Source organism: Scyliorhinus canicula, chromosome 15 (genome assembly GCF_902713615.1).
Source record: "Scyliorhinus canicula chromosome 15, sScyCan1.1, whole genome shotgun sequence".
Classification (NCBI taxonomy): domain Eukaryota; kingdom Metazoa; phylum Chordata; class Chondrichthyes; order Carcharhiniformes; family Scyliorhinidae; genus Scyliorhinus; species Scyliorhinus canicula.
Window position 1 is genome coordinate 73,212,272 of NC_052160.1, and position 16,133 is coordinate 73,228,404.

Consider the following 16,133-nt stretch of genomic DNA (forward strand, 5'->3'; position numbering starts at 1 on the left):
AGTATTTAGCACTGCTGCCAGGTATCCGGGTTCAATTCCAGCCTTGGGTGACTATCTGTGTGGATTTTCACGTTCTCCCAGTCTCTGTTTGGTTTTCTGTGGCTGCTCTTGTTTCCTCCCATAGTTCAAAGATGTGCAGGTTAGGTGGGCTGGCCATGCTACATAGCCCCTGAGAGTCCAAAAGGCGAGGTGGGGTTACGGGGTTATGGGATAAGGCGGGGCATGGGCCTACATAGGATGCTCTTTCAGACGGTCGGTAGTGACTCGATGGGCTGAATGGCCTCATTATGCATTGTAGGAATTCTGTGATCTCTGCTGTGGCTCAATGCCGTTGCCGTCGCTGAATCCCTCACTATCTACATCCTTGGTTTACCATTGTCCAGAAACTGAATAATAATAATAATCTTTATAGTCACAAGTAGGCTTACATTAACATTGCAATGAAGTCACTGTGAAAAGCCCCCAGTCGCCACAGTCCAGCGCCTGCTCGGGTACATGGAGGGGGAATTCAGACTGTCCAAATTACCCAATAGCTCGTCTTGTGTGACTTGTGGGAGGAAACCGGAGGAAACCCACGCATTCACGGGGTGAACGTGCAGACTCCGCACAGACAGTGCCCCAAGCTGGGAATCCAACATGGGACCCTGGCGCTGTGAAGCAACATTGCTAACCACTGTGCTGCCATAATGTGAACTGTACCATCCACATAAATACTGTGGCCACAAAAGCAGGTCAGAGTCACCACAAAATTCCCAGCCGAACGTACCTCCTGCCTCCCCAAAGCCTACAAGTCAAAAGTGAGATGGAATACTTGCTGAGTTAAGTGGTCCAACAATCCTCAAGGAGCTCAATAACTTTCTCCACAGATCAACCATTGCAAAATCACAACATAACTGTTTTCAAAAGACTAAATTTAATACAACACTGGTATTAGCTACACATCTGAACATTTAATTATTGGTAATTTTTTTTTGTTGCAGGGTGGGCTTCGCTGGCTGGGCTAGCATTTATTGCCCATCCCTAATTGCTCGAGGGGATGATGGTGAATGGCCTTCTTAAACTGCTGCAGTCCATGCTGTAGGGAGGAAGTTCCAGGATTTTGACCCAGCAACAGTGAAGGGACAGTATACATTTCCAATCTGCCTCTGTTTGTCATTGCAATGTGACAGTATAGCTTTCTATGGCAGCATGCAAGGAATTTAAACCTTTGGGGATTTGCCATTGTGATTATTTTAAGTGTAGACCATCATACATGCCTAGCTGTGTAGCATTGTAACTCTTATCTAAATTTACTCAGCAGCATTCTGTCATGTCACTTCAGATAAGCAGGCCATCGCTCTCGTTATATTTTATTATAGCTCTGTAATTGCATCACTACTAAGTAAATAATATTCTGATTGCTCAAAACTGACAAATTGAAGTATGAAAAAATTCAATTATATTCTGCATTGGAAATCTTTGATCAGACCATTCAACAACACATTTCTTGCTATTGTAACTCAGATCCTACTCTTCCTAAAAAACAAACGGCACAAAGATAGCCTTGCACAATCAGAGGCCAGCCACCCCTCGGGTCTGTTAAATCAAGCAGAGTCTCAATGTCAATGCCACTTCTTCCTCACCAAACAAAATGCCTGTCATCCATATATTGCTGAAAAGAGAGACATGATGCTGAAGTTTTTAATCTTGCACTCATCAGGACAAACTTAAAAAGAGTGCCAAATTTCAAACGATAACAATTTATACTGCAAGAATAAAGGATTGGTTGGCAAGTCAACTCTGATTGGCCAAGGCATTACCATGGAGAAAAGAATGGAAAACTATAGGCTCTTCAAGATCCCATGTAATTCAAAATAATACACTGCTTGTTAGTGTAACTATTGGCACACTCTTCTTCAGCAAGTACTGCCCATATTTATAGCACAGGTCATTTCTCCCTTCTGGAAGTAAATGCTCAGGTACAATCTGATTCTTTCCAGTATGATTTTTTATTTTTTTTGCAGTGAACTATTTAGCCAGAAGCAAGTGTGGTGTCTGTCAGCAGAACCCAAAATGAACCTTTGCACCCCCACTTCAGAGATCTTCAGTGAAAGATCTGAACATTTTCTCAATCACTATAATGGTCATTTCTACACTATCAGCTGAACCTAGTAGATGTGGAGTCTCAGACCATCAGGGTGCAACTTATCCAGAGTGAAAAGTGGAGAAAATCCAGGAAATTCCCATCAACGGACAATTAAGCGAAGCCAGTAGTGACTTGCAGAATACAGGATTTGGTTTCAGAATTGCAATATATCTGCAACACACCAAGGCTCCTTCGACAGCAACTTCCAAACCATAACCTCCACCATCTAGAAGGACAAGGACGGCAGAATCATGGGAATACCGCCACCTGGAATGTCCCCTCCAAGCCACGCACCATCCTGACTTGGAAATATATCAGCGTTCCTTCACTTTCGCTGGGTCAAAATCCTGGAACTCCTTCCCTAACAGCACTGTGGGTGTACCTACACCACATTGATTGCAGCGGTTCAGCATGACGGCTCACCATGGTTAGCTTGTTCAGCTAATATACTGGCCTTGCAAGCAATGCCCACATCCTGTGAATGAATGTAATTCAGAAGACTAATCTTTAAAGAATTCCAGTATCACTAATCCCAATGAATGTGTTTTGTATGTGAATGAGTCATCTAACTTTTATAACTGACCCCGAGATGTGTCATCACCACCCACTGCATGATCACAGGAAGAATAACAGAACTATTCACAATTGGGCGCTGATAATATCCAAACCTTCAGATTTTTCACATGGGGTGGATACTGCAGGAACAACAGCACCTTTCACTTCTTCAGACATCTCCAGATACTTTCTATTCACTTCATTACAGTTGTGATTATTCTGTGGAGAAACGGGGCCCATTATTTGCAAACATCAAGATGCAAACTAACCTACCTCGACAGGACAGGCACAGTGGCAGAGTGGTTAGCACTGTTGCTTCACAGCACCAGGTCCCAGGTTCGATTCCCGGCTTGGGTCTGTCTGTGCGGAGTCTGCACGTTCACAGTGTGTCTGTGTGGGTTTCCTCCTGGTGCTCCTCTTTCCCCCCCAACATGTCCCGAAAGATGTGCTTGGTAGATGAATTGGACATTTTGAATTCTCCCTCTGTGTACCCGAACAGGCGCCGGAGTTTGGCGACTAGAGGATTTTCATTGTAACCTCATTGCAGTCTTAATGTAAGCCTACTTGTGACAATAATAAATATTATCATCATCATCAACAACCATGTTTACCCTTGCACATGTGTGTTCCAACTTATTGTATTGTTTAGAAAGAGACGCCATTGTGGAATAACAATGCCAGTGTGAAGTGCTGCATAGGATTCCCATTGGTAGGGCAGCACGGGTCTCACCCCCAAAGATGTGCAGGGTAGGTACACTGATCATGCTAAATTGCCCCTTAATTGGAAAAAATATTTTTTTTTTTAAATTCCCATTTGTACCACCACTGAGCTCTGTCTGCAAACGGTGAGCATTTATAGTCACATCCTGCCATATCATTTACCAGTTCACCAGCATTGGGAAAATGATAATTCTGTGGAGTCTCTATATAGCAAAATAAAGTTAGTGGTTTGGAATAACATGGCACAGGTTAGTTAGGATTAGTCATTTTGTGGTTTAGGGAAATGTGATAATTATCTTGTGAGAAATCAGAGATTCTACTTTTACTGCGTGGACTGCAGTGTAACATGTTGGCTCAAATTAAACTCAAAAGGTGCCTGGGGCGCGCAGTCAAAATGCCAGCTTCTCATTAGATCTGAATGGTAATATATCACAGAATCATACAATGCAGAAGAAGCCTTCAGCCCATTGGTACAGAATCAACACATGAAAAACACCTGACCTGCCAACCTAATCTCATTTGCTAACAATTGGCAATGTTATGACGTAACAAGTACACATCCAGGTACTTTTTAAAAGGATGCATTCCAGACCATCACCGTCCTCGGGGTACAAACGTTTTCCTCAAATCCCCCTAAACCTCCTGCCCCTCACCTTGAACTTCATGACTGACCCTTCAACTAAGGGGATCTGTTGCTCCCTTTCCCCATGTCCATGTCCCTCATTTTGTACACCCTGATCAGGTCGCCCCTCAGACTTTTTTGCTCCAGCGAAAACAACCCATCCCTCTCCAACCTCTCTTCCTAACTTATATGTTCCATCCCAAACATCATCCTGGTGAATCAACTCTGCACCTGCTCCAGTGAAATCACATTCTTCCCATAATGCGGCAATCAGAATTGCACAGAGTACTACAGCTGTGGCCTCACCAAAGTTCTATACAGCTCCAATATGATCTCCCTGTTTTGTATTCCATGCCTTGATTGTTAAGGCAACTGTCCCATATGCCTTCTTTTTTTAAATTTTCTCCTCCTTTTTCACATTTTCTTCCAAATTTACACCCAACAATAAACAATAATCAGTAACGAATGTAATGGCAATCCCCATATCAATAACAACAATCCCATTATCCTACCAAACCCAGACATTAGCCCTCATGCTAACATAAACAAATGACACAAAGAAATCAGGAATCACCGATAGTCACCATTAACACAAACAGTCCCTCTCCCCCCAACCCTCCCAGCCAACACCCCCCCCCCCCCCCATGTTCGATGTGATCCAATTCTCTAAAGTACATAATGAATAACGCCCATGAATTGTAGAACCCCTCCATCCTTCCCCTCAGTTCAAATTTGACTTTTTCAAGCATCAAGAATTCCAGCAGGTCCCCCCGCCACGCCAGGGCACTGGGTGGAGAGGTTGATCTCCCCCCTAACAGGATCCGCCTTCGGGCGATCAACGAGGCAAAGGCTACAGCATCCGTCTCCGCGCCCGTTTCTACCCCCTCAAAGAGCCGGCTGATCCTCGCCCTTGTACGGTGTGCTCTAAACACCACCTTCAGCTGTAACAGCCCCAACCTCGCACATGACACTCATACCAGAACTCCTCCTCCATATCCTCTCCCAAATCTTTCTCCCAGTGCCTTGATCCCTTCCAGCGTCGCCTTCTCCTCCTCCAAAATAGCCCCGTAAACCGTCTGTACTACCCCCTTCTCCAGTCCCCTTGTCGTCAGCACCTCCTCCAGCAATGTGGAAGCCGGCTCTACTGGGAAGCTCTGTATCTCTTTTCTGGCAAAGTCTCGAACCCGCACGTATCGAAACATTTCCCCCTGCTCCAGCCCATACTTTGCTTCCAGCTCCTTCAATCCCGCAAACCGACCCCCAAGAATCATAGTCAGAGAACATAGAACAGTACAGCACAGTACAGGCCCTTCAGCCCACGATGTTGTGCCGACCATTTATCCTAACCTAGATCAACCTAACCTACACCCCTTCAATTCACTGCTGTCCATGTGCCTGTCTAAGAGTCGCTTAAATGCCCCTAACGACTCTGACTCCACCACCTTTGCTGGCAGTGCATTCCACACACCCACCATTCTTTGTAAAGAATCTACCTCTGACATGTCCCCTATATCTTCCTCCAAATGGGCAGCATGGTGGCACAGTAGGTTAGCCCTGATGCCTCACGGCGCCGAGGTCCCAGGTTCGATCCCGGCTCTGGGTCACTGTCCGTGTGGAATTTGCACATTCTCCCCATGTTTGCGTGGGTTACGCCCCCACAACCCAAAGATGTGCAGGCTAGGTGGATTGGCCACGCTAAAATTCCCCTTAATTAGAAAAAATTAATTGGGTACTCTAAATTTATTTTTAAAAATACCTTCCTCCAATCACCTTAAAATGATGTCCCCTCGTGACAGCCATTTCCACCCTGGGGAAAAGTCTCTGGCTATCCACTCTATACATGCCTCTCATCACCTTGTACACCTCTTATCAAGTTACCTCTCTGCCTTCTTCGCTCCAGTGAGAAAAGGCCTAGTTCCCTCAACCTTTCTTCATATGACATGCCCTCCAGTCCAGGCAGCATCCTGGTAAATCTCCTCTGTACCCTCTCCAAAGGATCAACATCCTTCCTATAATGAGGCGATAGGAATTGACACAATATTCCAATTGTGGTCAAACTAGAGTTTTATAAAGCTGAAGCAAAACCTCACGGCTCTTAAACTCAATCCCCCTCTTAATGTTTTTTTTAGTAAATTTAGTGTACCCAATACATTTTACCAATTAAAGGGCAATTTATTGTGGCCAATCCACCTAGCCTGCACATCTTTTGGGTTGTGGGGGCGAAACCCACGCAAACACGGGGAGAATGTGCAAACTCCACACGGACAGTGACCCAGAGCTGGATCGAACCAGGGACCTCGGTGCCGTGAGGCAGCAGGGCTAACCCTCTACGCCACCGTGCTGCCCACCCCCTCTTAATGTTAATGGAAGCCAACACACCATACACCTTCTTAACAACCCTATCAACCTGGGTGGCAACTTTGAGGGATCTATGTACGTGGACCCCAAGATCCCTCTGTTCTTCCACACTTCCAAGAATCCTGCCTTTAACCCTGTATTCAGCATTCAAATTAGACCTTCCTAAATGAACCACTTCACATTGATCATCAAGGTTGAACTCCATCTGCCACTTCTCAGCCCAGCTCTGCATCCTGTCAATGTCCTGCTGTAACCTGCAACAGCCCTCAACACTATCTACAACTCCACCAACCTTCGTGTCATCGTCAAACTTACTAACCCACCCTTCCACTTCCTCATCCAAGTCATTTATAAAAACCACAAAGAGCAGAGGTCCAAGAACAGATCCTTGTGGGACACCACTTGTCACTGACCTCCAGGCGGAATACTTTCCAGAATTCCAGCAGGTCCCCCGCCATGCTAGAGCACAGGGTAGAGAGGTGTGTCCTAATTCCTTTCTCCTCCCATCTCTTAAAATTTCTATTCCACTTCCCTGGCTCAAATCTATGGTTCCCCCGAATCGGCATTTTCCTTGTCCGTGCCCCCCAAACCAAAGTGCTGTCGAAACTGCCTCCAAATTCTCAACAAAGGTATTACTACCGGACTCCCCGAGCATCTCCCTGGGGCTGTATGGAGCAGCGCTGCCGCTAGCACCTTCATCCCAACCCCCTACCCAAACTCTACTCCATTCTGACCCATTGGGCGTCAACCACTCCGACCCAGCTTCGTATCTTCTCCACATTCACCGCCCAGTAATAATACATCAGTCCCATATGCCTTTTTGAGAATCCTATTAACCTGCCCTTCTGCCTTCAGAGGTCTATGGGCAAAAATGCCACAGCCCCTTTGTTCCTCAAAACTTCCCAGTATCATGCCAATCATTGAATACTTCCTGGTCACATTACTTCTTCACACTTTTCAGGGTAAATTCCATCTGCCACTTTTCTGACCATTTGACCATCCTGTCTATATCTTCATGTAACACAAGACACTCAACCTCACTGTTAACCACGCGGCTAATCTTTGTGTCATCCGCAAGGTGAGCCTACCCCCCACGTAGTCATCTATGTCATTTATATAAATGACGAATACAGAAAGTCAGAGAGACCTGGGCGTGCAGGTCCACAGATATTTGAAAGTGGCAACAAAAGTGGACAAGATAGTAAAGGAAGCATACGGAATACTTGCTTCATAAAATCTGGCAAGTCATTCTACAGTTGTATAGAAATTTGGTACGGCCGCACTTGGAATATTGCGCACAATACTGGTCGTCACACTACCAGAAGGATGTGGAGGCTTTGGAGTGCACAGGATGCTTACCAGGATGTTGCCGGGTATGGACGGTGTTAGCAATGTGGAGAGGCTGAATAACTCAGGCTGTTTTCATTAGAAAGACGGAGGTTGATGTGTGACCTGATAAGAGATCTATAAGATTATGAGGGACATGGAACATACAGTGCAGAAGGAGGCTCTTCGGCCCTTCGAGTCTGCACCGACCCACTTCAGCCTTCACTTCAACCCTATCCCCTTAACCCAACAACCCCTCCAAACCTTTTTGGACAATAAGGGCAATTTAGCATGGCCAATCCACCTAACCTGCACGTCTTTGGACTGTGGGAGGAAACCGGAGCACCCGGAGTAATCCCATGCAGACACAGGGAGAACGTGCAGACTCCGCACAGACAGTGACCCAGCAGTTAATCGAACCTGGGACCCTGGCACTGTGAAGCCACAGTGCTAACCACAATGCTACCGTGCTGACCAAGATGCTACCGTATCTACACATGGATAGAGTGGATGGGCAGGAACTCTGACCCCTCGGTGGAATAGGTTTAAGTCCATGGGGCAATGTTTAGAGGAGATGTGCGAGGCAGGATTTTTTTATACACAGAGGATGGTGAGTGCCTGGAACACATTGCCAGGGGAGGTTGTGGAAGCAGATACATTAATGGTGTTCAAAAGGCATCTTGTCAAACACATGGACAGGATGGGTATAGAGGGATACGGCACAAGGAAGTGCTGAAGGTCTTGGCAAAGGTTGGTATCATGGCCGGTACAAGCACTTTTCCTGTGCTGTATTGGTCTTTGTTTGTTGTTCTTTGTATAGCTCCCTGGCTTATCTCTACAACTCTTCTTAAATAGTGGAGCCACATTATCTGTTGTCCAGGCCTCTGGCATCTGCCCCATGGCCAGAGAGGAACTAAAAGTTTGGGTCAGAGCTCCTTCAATGTCACGCTTCACCTCCCACAGCAACCTGGGACACAATTCATCCAGATCTGGAGATGTGTGCACTTTTAAATCTGCCAACACCTCCAAAACCTTGTCACTCCCTATGTCAATTTTCTCAAGAAACTCTCGCTATCTCTCTCCCTGAATTCCATACCTACATCCTCATTCTCCTGGGTGAAGACAGATGTTTAATATTAATTCTGATGTGGAGATGCCGGCGTTAGACTGGGGTGAGCACAGTAAGAAGTCTTACAACACCAGGTTAAAGTCCAACAGGTTTGTTTCAAACACGAGCTTTTGGAGGGCAGCCACCTGAGGAAGGAGCAGTTCTCCGAAAGCTCGTGTTTGAAACAAACCTGTTGGACTTTAACCTGGTGTTGTAAGACTTCTTACTGTAATATTAATTCAACACCCTACCAATGTCTTCTGGCTCCACCCACAGATTGTCCCTTTGGTCCCTAATGGGTCCTACTCTTTCCCTGGTTACCCTCTTCCCATTGATATACTTACAGAATATCTTGGGATTTTCCATACATTTACCAGCTAGAGATTTCTCATATCCCTGCTTTGTTCTCCTAATTGCTTTCTTAAGCTCCATCCTGCACTTTCTGTACCCCATAATGCCTCTGCTGATCTGTTCCCCTTGTACTTGCTTAAAGCCTCTCTTTTTCTTCTCATCGAAACCCGAATATCGTTGGTCGTCCGTGGCTCTCTGGGCTTGTTACTCCTTCCTATTACTTTGGAGGGAACATGTTGGGTCTGTACCCTCCCCATTTCCTTTTTGAATGATCCCCTGACCCCCCCCCCACCACAAACTGCTCTTCTGCAGATTTCCCCACAAGAGACTCATTATTTTTAACATTGTTGTTCATCAGATGTGGACTTTGCAGGCAAAGCCAGCATTTGTTGCTTGAACCCAACTACCATTAAGGAGATGGCAGTGAATCCCCTTCTTGAACTGCTGCAGTTTAGGAGGTGTGTGGAGGTTGTGGCTGTAGGTACACCCATAGGGCTGTTAGGGAGGGATTTGGTATCCCACATTTTCTGATACAGTGACAGTGAAGAAAGGATGACATAGTCCCACGTTAGGGGTCGGTTTAGCACAGTGGGCTAAACAGCTGTCTTGTAATGCAGAACAATGCCAACAGCGGGGGTTCAATTCCCGTACCAGCCTCCCCGAACAGGCGCCGGAATGTGGTGACTAGGGGCTTTTCACAGTAACTTCATTGAAGCCTACTTGTGACAATAAGCGATTATTGTTATTATTATTGTTAGGATGGTTTGTGCTTTTATGGGGAAATTTTGGGTGGTGGTATGCCATGTCTCTGATGCACTTGTCCCTCTAGGTGGTAGAGGTCACAGGTATGGAAGGTGCTGTTGAAGGAGCCTTGCTGAGTTGCTGTAGTGCACATGTAGATGGTTTTTCTGCCACTGTGCACCAGCCCATGTCACCATACTGCCTTGGTGAGATGATGTCTTTTGTTGCCCCGGGGAAGGTTACAAAAACTAAAACTCACAGAAAGATGGAAGCTATGGCCTGGCTTGGTGATTAACTGCACATCCTAAAATAAATAGGTAATCCCTGACTTGTTGAGCATTCCCAGCATTTTTTATTTTTTATTTCAGATTTTCAGCATCTGCAATATTTTGCTCCCCCACTCTGCCTTATTTCTAGGACCAGTTTCACATAATAATAATCTTTATTGTCACAAGCAGGCTTACATTTACACTGCAGTGAAGGGGCAGCACTGTGGCACAGTGGTTAGCATTGCTGCCTACGGCGCTGAGGATCTGGGTTCGAATCCCGGCCCTGGGTCACTGTCTGTGTGGAGTTTGCACATTCTCCCCGTGCCTGCGTGAGTTTCACCCCCACAACCCAAAGATGTACAGGTTAGGTGGATTGGCCATGCTAAATTGCTCCTTAATTGGAAAAAATAATTGGCTATGCTAAAAATTTTTTAAAAACCACTGCAGTGAAGTTGCTGTGATAAGTCCCTAGTCGCCACATTCCTGCGCCTGTCCTTGTACATGGCGGGAAAATTCAGAATGTCTAAATTACCTCAGATTGTAATCAAGATTAAAACTCTATGTAAAATTGGGATTACAAACCCAAGTTTTCAATCTCATACCCCTCTTGGATTCAAGAACCTTCTTCAGTCTGTATTTAGTGTTCATGTGTTTATTCTCGACCCTTGGTCACTTATATGAAGGTGAAACTCCATGTTTTCAATAATATTTGCTCTTTGAGTATTGATGTTAGATATTGAATTTCCGCCAGGCTTGACCTCAATGTACCATTACTATGTGCTTCTATTCATCAGTGGCTTGCATCCCAGCAGCTCTCTTCCCCTCAGGGAAGCAAAACTCATAACTTGCTACCTTGTCTGTCCTTCTGCTGTGGTGTGCACTTCACACTATCACTGTTATGGTGCTATAATAGATTGCTTACTGCTGAATAAAAGGTACTTCTGGCAGCATGGTGGCACAGTGGCTAGCACTGCTGCCCCACGGCACTGAGGTCCCAGGTTCGATTCTGGCTCTGGGTCACTGTCTGTGTGGAGTTTGCATATTCTCTCCGTGTTTGTGTGGGTTTCGCCCCTGCAACCTAAAGATGTGCAGGCTGGCCGGACTGGCCACGCTAAATTGCCCCTTAATTGGAAAAAATGAAATGGGTACTCTAAATTTATTTTTAAAATAAACAAAAAATAAAGCGTACTTCTATTTTGATTTGTAACTGAAGTAAACAACACAGCTAAGATCGTAAGCATTATATTTACTTCAGATTTTAATACCTGAAAAGCCTCAGTTCCCCGCCTGTGAACTCGAGAGCTCCAAGGTTAAAAAAAAATGATTCAGGCACACAACTTACAAGTAACAGAAAAAGGCAAACAATTTCAATACGTAAGAGTTAACTCTGCATCTGATGGCAATTCTTCAGTTAATCTGGAGTAAGAATCTGCAACACAACGCTATATGCAACACCCTCATTTCATAGCACAGGGCTAAATCGCTGGCTTTGAAAGCAGACCAAGGCAGGCCAAGTTCAATTCCCATACCAGCCTCCCTGAACAGGCGGCAGAATGTGGCGACTAGAGGCTTTTCACAGCAACTTCATTTGAAGCTTACTTGTGACAATAAGCGATTTTCATTTCACATCACACAGTCACCGAACAAAGTAATCTTTTAAACTCTACGCTTTGACAAACAGTCATTCAGACTCGAAAAGTTAGCTCCGTTCTCTCTTCGCTGATGCTCTCAGGCCTGCTGAGATTGTCCAGCTATTTTCTGTTTTTGTTTCAGATTCCAGCATCCGCAGTCATTTACGTTTATCTTTTAAAACTCATGCTCACTGTTGCCACCTTCAGAAACAGCTCATTATTGTAACATGGATTTTACAAAAAAATGCTTCTGCATGATTAAAGGGACCTCATTGACTGCAAGTGTAATTGCTCCATTTTAAAAAGAAATAAACATTAGCCGTCATCTGAAGCTGATCATTTGTTTTTGCACAGATTCTGTAAACAGCAGCAGCATAGATGAGACTTAACTTGCTTTATGACAGTGAAATAAACTGAATGAACTCATTAAGAAACCCCTCTGTGTTAAGGGCATTCACTGTACGATGTTTAGTTAACATTTCTCTGCAATTTACAACTCAGGCCCCATTCCAAACTGATGATGCGATGACTTTACTCAATTGTTACACAACACCCAGGCAGGAAACTGGTCTTTCAAGTTAAGACCAACTGTTAAAAGCACTGTTGAGCACAGACAACTTGCTTAACAAAAGTCTCACTTGAAGGTTAATCACTCTCAATCAAACATTGATCAAATTTAACCTATTCACTGTCTTCGTTATAGTGCCAGATAATATATACAGACATTTAAATATGCAGAAAAACTTGCCGTAAATTAATCATCAGATTAAGCTGGAGTTTCATATCGATGAGATTCTACAAATCACGGTAAAGTTCCTAAACCAGAGCCCCGGTTCTGCATTAGCTTCCAACAGGACATCATTCAAACCAACAGGACAACGTCAAAACAAGAAGAGCGAAGCGTCTTGCATTAAAACCTCACGTCTCTACCAATCTTCCAACTGCTTGTTCTTGCTTCCAGTCATTGACAGATGGGATCGGCTCCGCTGGTCAGAGCTATCAGATTGTATCTGTGCTAGTCACTGCCCAAGAATGTTTCGCTGAATGATTACCCTGCCACCCTCAGAACAGGAAATAAGCTCCACGCGTGCACCTTTATCTCAGTGAAGCAGGAAAAATTCAAAGCAAGATTAATTCCAGACGGAGAGATGAAGAAAGACTAGGTCACTAACTAACAAAACATGGGAGTTATTTTGGCCAAAGGGTGAGAACAACCTCCAAATGGCTGCAGTGTTGTTAAGATTAATCTGTCAGAAAGTCTAAATCTAGCATACAATTCCAGTCCTAACTGCTGATTATCATAATTTGAATTTGCCTGCAGGTTTAAAGCAAAAATCTGCAGGTTTAAAGCAAAACCCTGCAGGTTCAGCTCTCAAGCACTGATTAGATACAGTTTTATTACAGCAGGACATGTGGACTGCTCACATCCACTTCCATTGAAGGTGCAGCGTACACCAACTGTTACACAGTGGCCCACTGCAGCATGGCTCAGGGATCCAGTGAGACTCTGCATTGGTTCTTGGATGTGGCACTGAGGAGATGATGATGAAGATCCAGCAGGACACAGGTGGGATGTCCAGAGGGAGGGAGGGGTGGGGGCATGCCCTTTCTCCCGGTGACTGCGAAAAGGTGACCAATAAGGGTGAATATAGCACAGCATTTGGTTGTTTTAAACAAAGGTCTAATACGAGAATATTTATAGAAAACTCTTGCAGCAGCATTGGTGAAGTCTTGACAAAGTGCTTCAGAAAGTCGATCAATATGTTTTAGAGATTCATTCCACTTCTCTTGCTGCAATAATGGTGAGTATCCCTTGATGTAATGCTCAAAAATGACACCAGTTCAGTAATTCCTCCAAAAACAGTTGCTTCTTTTAGCAGAAGATGTCAGTTAAGTGTTAGACACCAAAATGCTATTTAGCCTTTCCGAAGAGCTCTAGTGGGCATTTCAAGAGGTGCTCAGCCGCTTAACAAGGCCTCTGGGATGCTGTTCCTCATATTCATTTCAACGTCTTTAACAAGATGGCATCCCGCACAAAACATGGGCTGAGCCGGTTCAAAACCCTATCTTGGCCCCTCGGACGTTCTGCAGAGCCAAGGTGCACATTTTCCCATGTTTTCTTAAGTTCTTAGCCAGAGTAGGAGGGGTAGCACAATGGCACAGTGGTTATTGCTGCCTCAGTGCCAGGGATAAAGGGTTGATTCCGGCCTTGGGGGACTGTGCGGAGTATACATGTTCTCCCCATGTCTGCGCGAGTTTCCTCCGATTTCCTCCCACAGTCCAAAGAGTGCAGGTTAGGTAGGGTTTCAAGGGGAGCGGGATCGATGGGGGAGTGGACATAGGTAAGGTGCTCTTTTACAGGATCAGTGTGGACCCGATGGACCAAATGGCCTTATTGCACACAGAAGGGATTCTATGGATTCTAATTGCAATAACCTGTGAAATAGATTTCATGCATCTGTTAGTTGCTTTGTCATTGTGAATGATTCTTCGCCTCGGATACTGTTCCCTCCCTTTCAAATCCACAGCTATCACATCCCATGTCCCAAACCCTCTGTCCTTGCAATTACAACCCCTTCCCAAGTTTGCCAACCTCTTCAAAATCCGTGAAGTTGTTGCTCACTCACAAATCCTATGCCCATGTTCAAATCACTCCAGTTGAGTTTCCACACTGCTACAGCAAAGAGAAAACTCGAATTAAACTCAAAGAGCATCCATTGAGTGTAATCATAGCACTTTGCCACTCATCTTCAACCTTCCCAGTCTTTAGCATGGTCAAACGCACAATATTTTCCATAAGACCATAAGACATAGGATCAGAATTAGGCCACTCGGTCCATCGGGTTTCCTCCGTCAATCAATCATAGCTGATATTTTCTCATCCCCATTCTCCTGACTTCCCCATAACCCCTCATCCCCTTATTAATCAAGAACCTATCTATCTCTGTCTTAAAGACACTCTGTGATTTGGCATCCACAGCATTCTGCGGCAAAGAGTTTAACAGATTCACCACCCTCTGGCTGAAGAAATTCCTCCTCGTCTCTGTTTTAAAGGATTGTCCCTTTAGTTTGAGATGATGTCCTCTGGTTCTAGTTTTTCCAACAAGTGGAAACATCCTCTCCACGTCGACTCTATCCAGGCCTCGCAGTATCTTGTAAGTTTCAATAAGATCCCCTCTCATCCTTCTAAACTCCAACGAGTACAGACCCAGAGTCTTCAAACATTCCTCATACGAAAAGTTCTTCATTCCAGGGATCATTCTTGTGAACCTCCTCTGGACCCTTTCCAAGGCCAGCATATCCTTCCTTAGATACGGGACCCAAAACTGCTCACAATACTCCAAATGGGGTCTGACCAGAGCCTTATACAGCCTCAGAAGTACAACTCTGGTCTTGGATTCTAGCCCTCTTGACATGAATGCTAACATTGCATTTGCCTTCTTAACTGCTGACTGAACCTGCACATTAACCTTAATAGAATCGTGAACAAGGACTCCCACATCCCTTTGGGCTTCTGATTTCCTCAGCATTTCCCCATTCAGAAAATAGTCTATGCCTAAATTCCTCCTTCCAAAGTGCATAATCTCACACTTTTCCACATTGTATTTCATTTGCCACTTCAATGCCCACTCTCCTAGCTTGTCCAAGTCCTTCTGCAAGCCCCTTTCTTCCTCAATACTACCTGCCCCTCTACAGATCTTTGTATCATCTGCAAACTTAGCAACAGTGCCTTCAAGTACCTTCTTCCAGATCATTCATGTATATTGTGAAAAGTTGTGGTCCCAGCACAGACCTCTGAGTCATACCATTCGTCATCGGCTGCCATCCTGTAAAATACCCCTTTATCCCCACTCTCTGCCTTCTGCCAGTCAACCAATCCTCTATCCATGCCAGGACCTTACCCTTAACACCATGGGCTTTTAACTTATTTAACAGTCTCCTATGCGGCACCTTATCAAAGGCCTTCTAGAAATCTAAATAAATCACGTCCACTGGTTCGCCTTTGTCTCAGTTCCTTGTTACCACCTGAAAGAACTCTAACAGATTTGTCAGGCACAACCTCCCTTTGACAAAGCCGTGCTGACTCAGTCCTGTTTTACCATGCACATCCAAGTACTTTGCAATCTCATCTTTCATAACAGACTCTAAAATCTTACCAATGACCCTTCGGCTAACCAGCCTATACTTTCCTGTCTTCTGCCTCTCTCCCTTTTTAAACAGTGGTGTTACATTAGCCACCATCCAGTCCTTCCTGCCTCCAGTGATTCTTGAAAGATCACTAATGCCTCCACAATTTCCTCAGCTGTCCCTTTTAGGACCCTGGGTG

At 44.9% G+C, this 16,133-nt stretch overlaps 1 protein-coding gene across 6 annotated transcripts in view; it reads right to left on the reverse strand.

The window, feature by feature from the left end:
• rhbdf1a (rhomboid 5 homolog 1a (Drosophila)) overlaps positions 1-16,133 on the reverse strand; it is a 497,373-nt gene that overhangs the window by 268,795 nt on the left and 212,445 nt on the right. The window contains exon 1 of one of the 6 annotated variants that reach the window (XM_038819454.1): positions 12,555-12,795. The exons of the other annotated variants lie outside the window; for them this stretch is intronic. The gene's annotated coding sequence lies outside the window, so the exon portion shown is untranslated. Of the gene's footprint in view, positions 1-12,554; positions 12,796-16,133 lie in introns of those variants that run through there. 6 annotated transcript variants of the gene reach the window in all.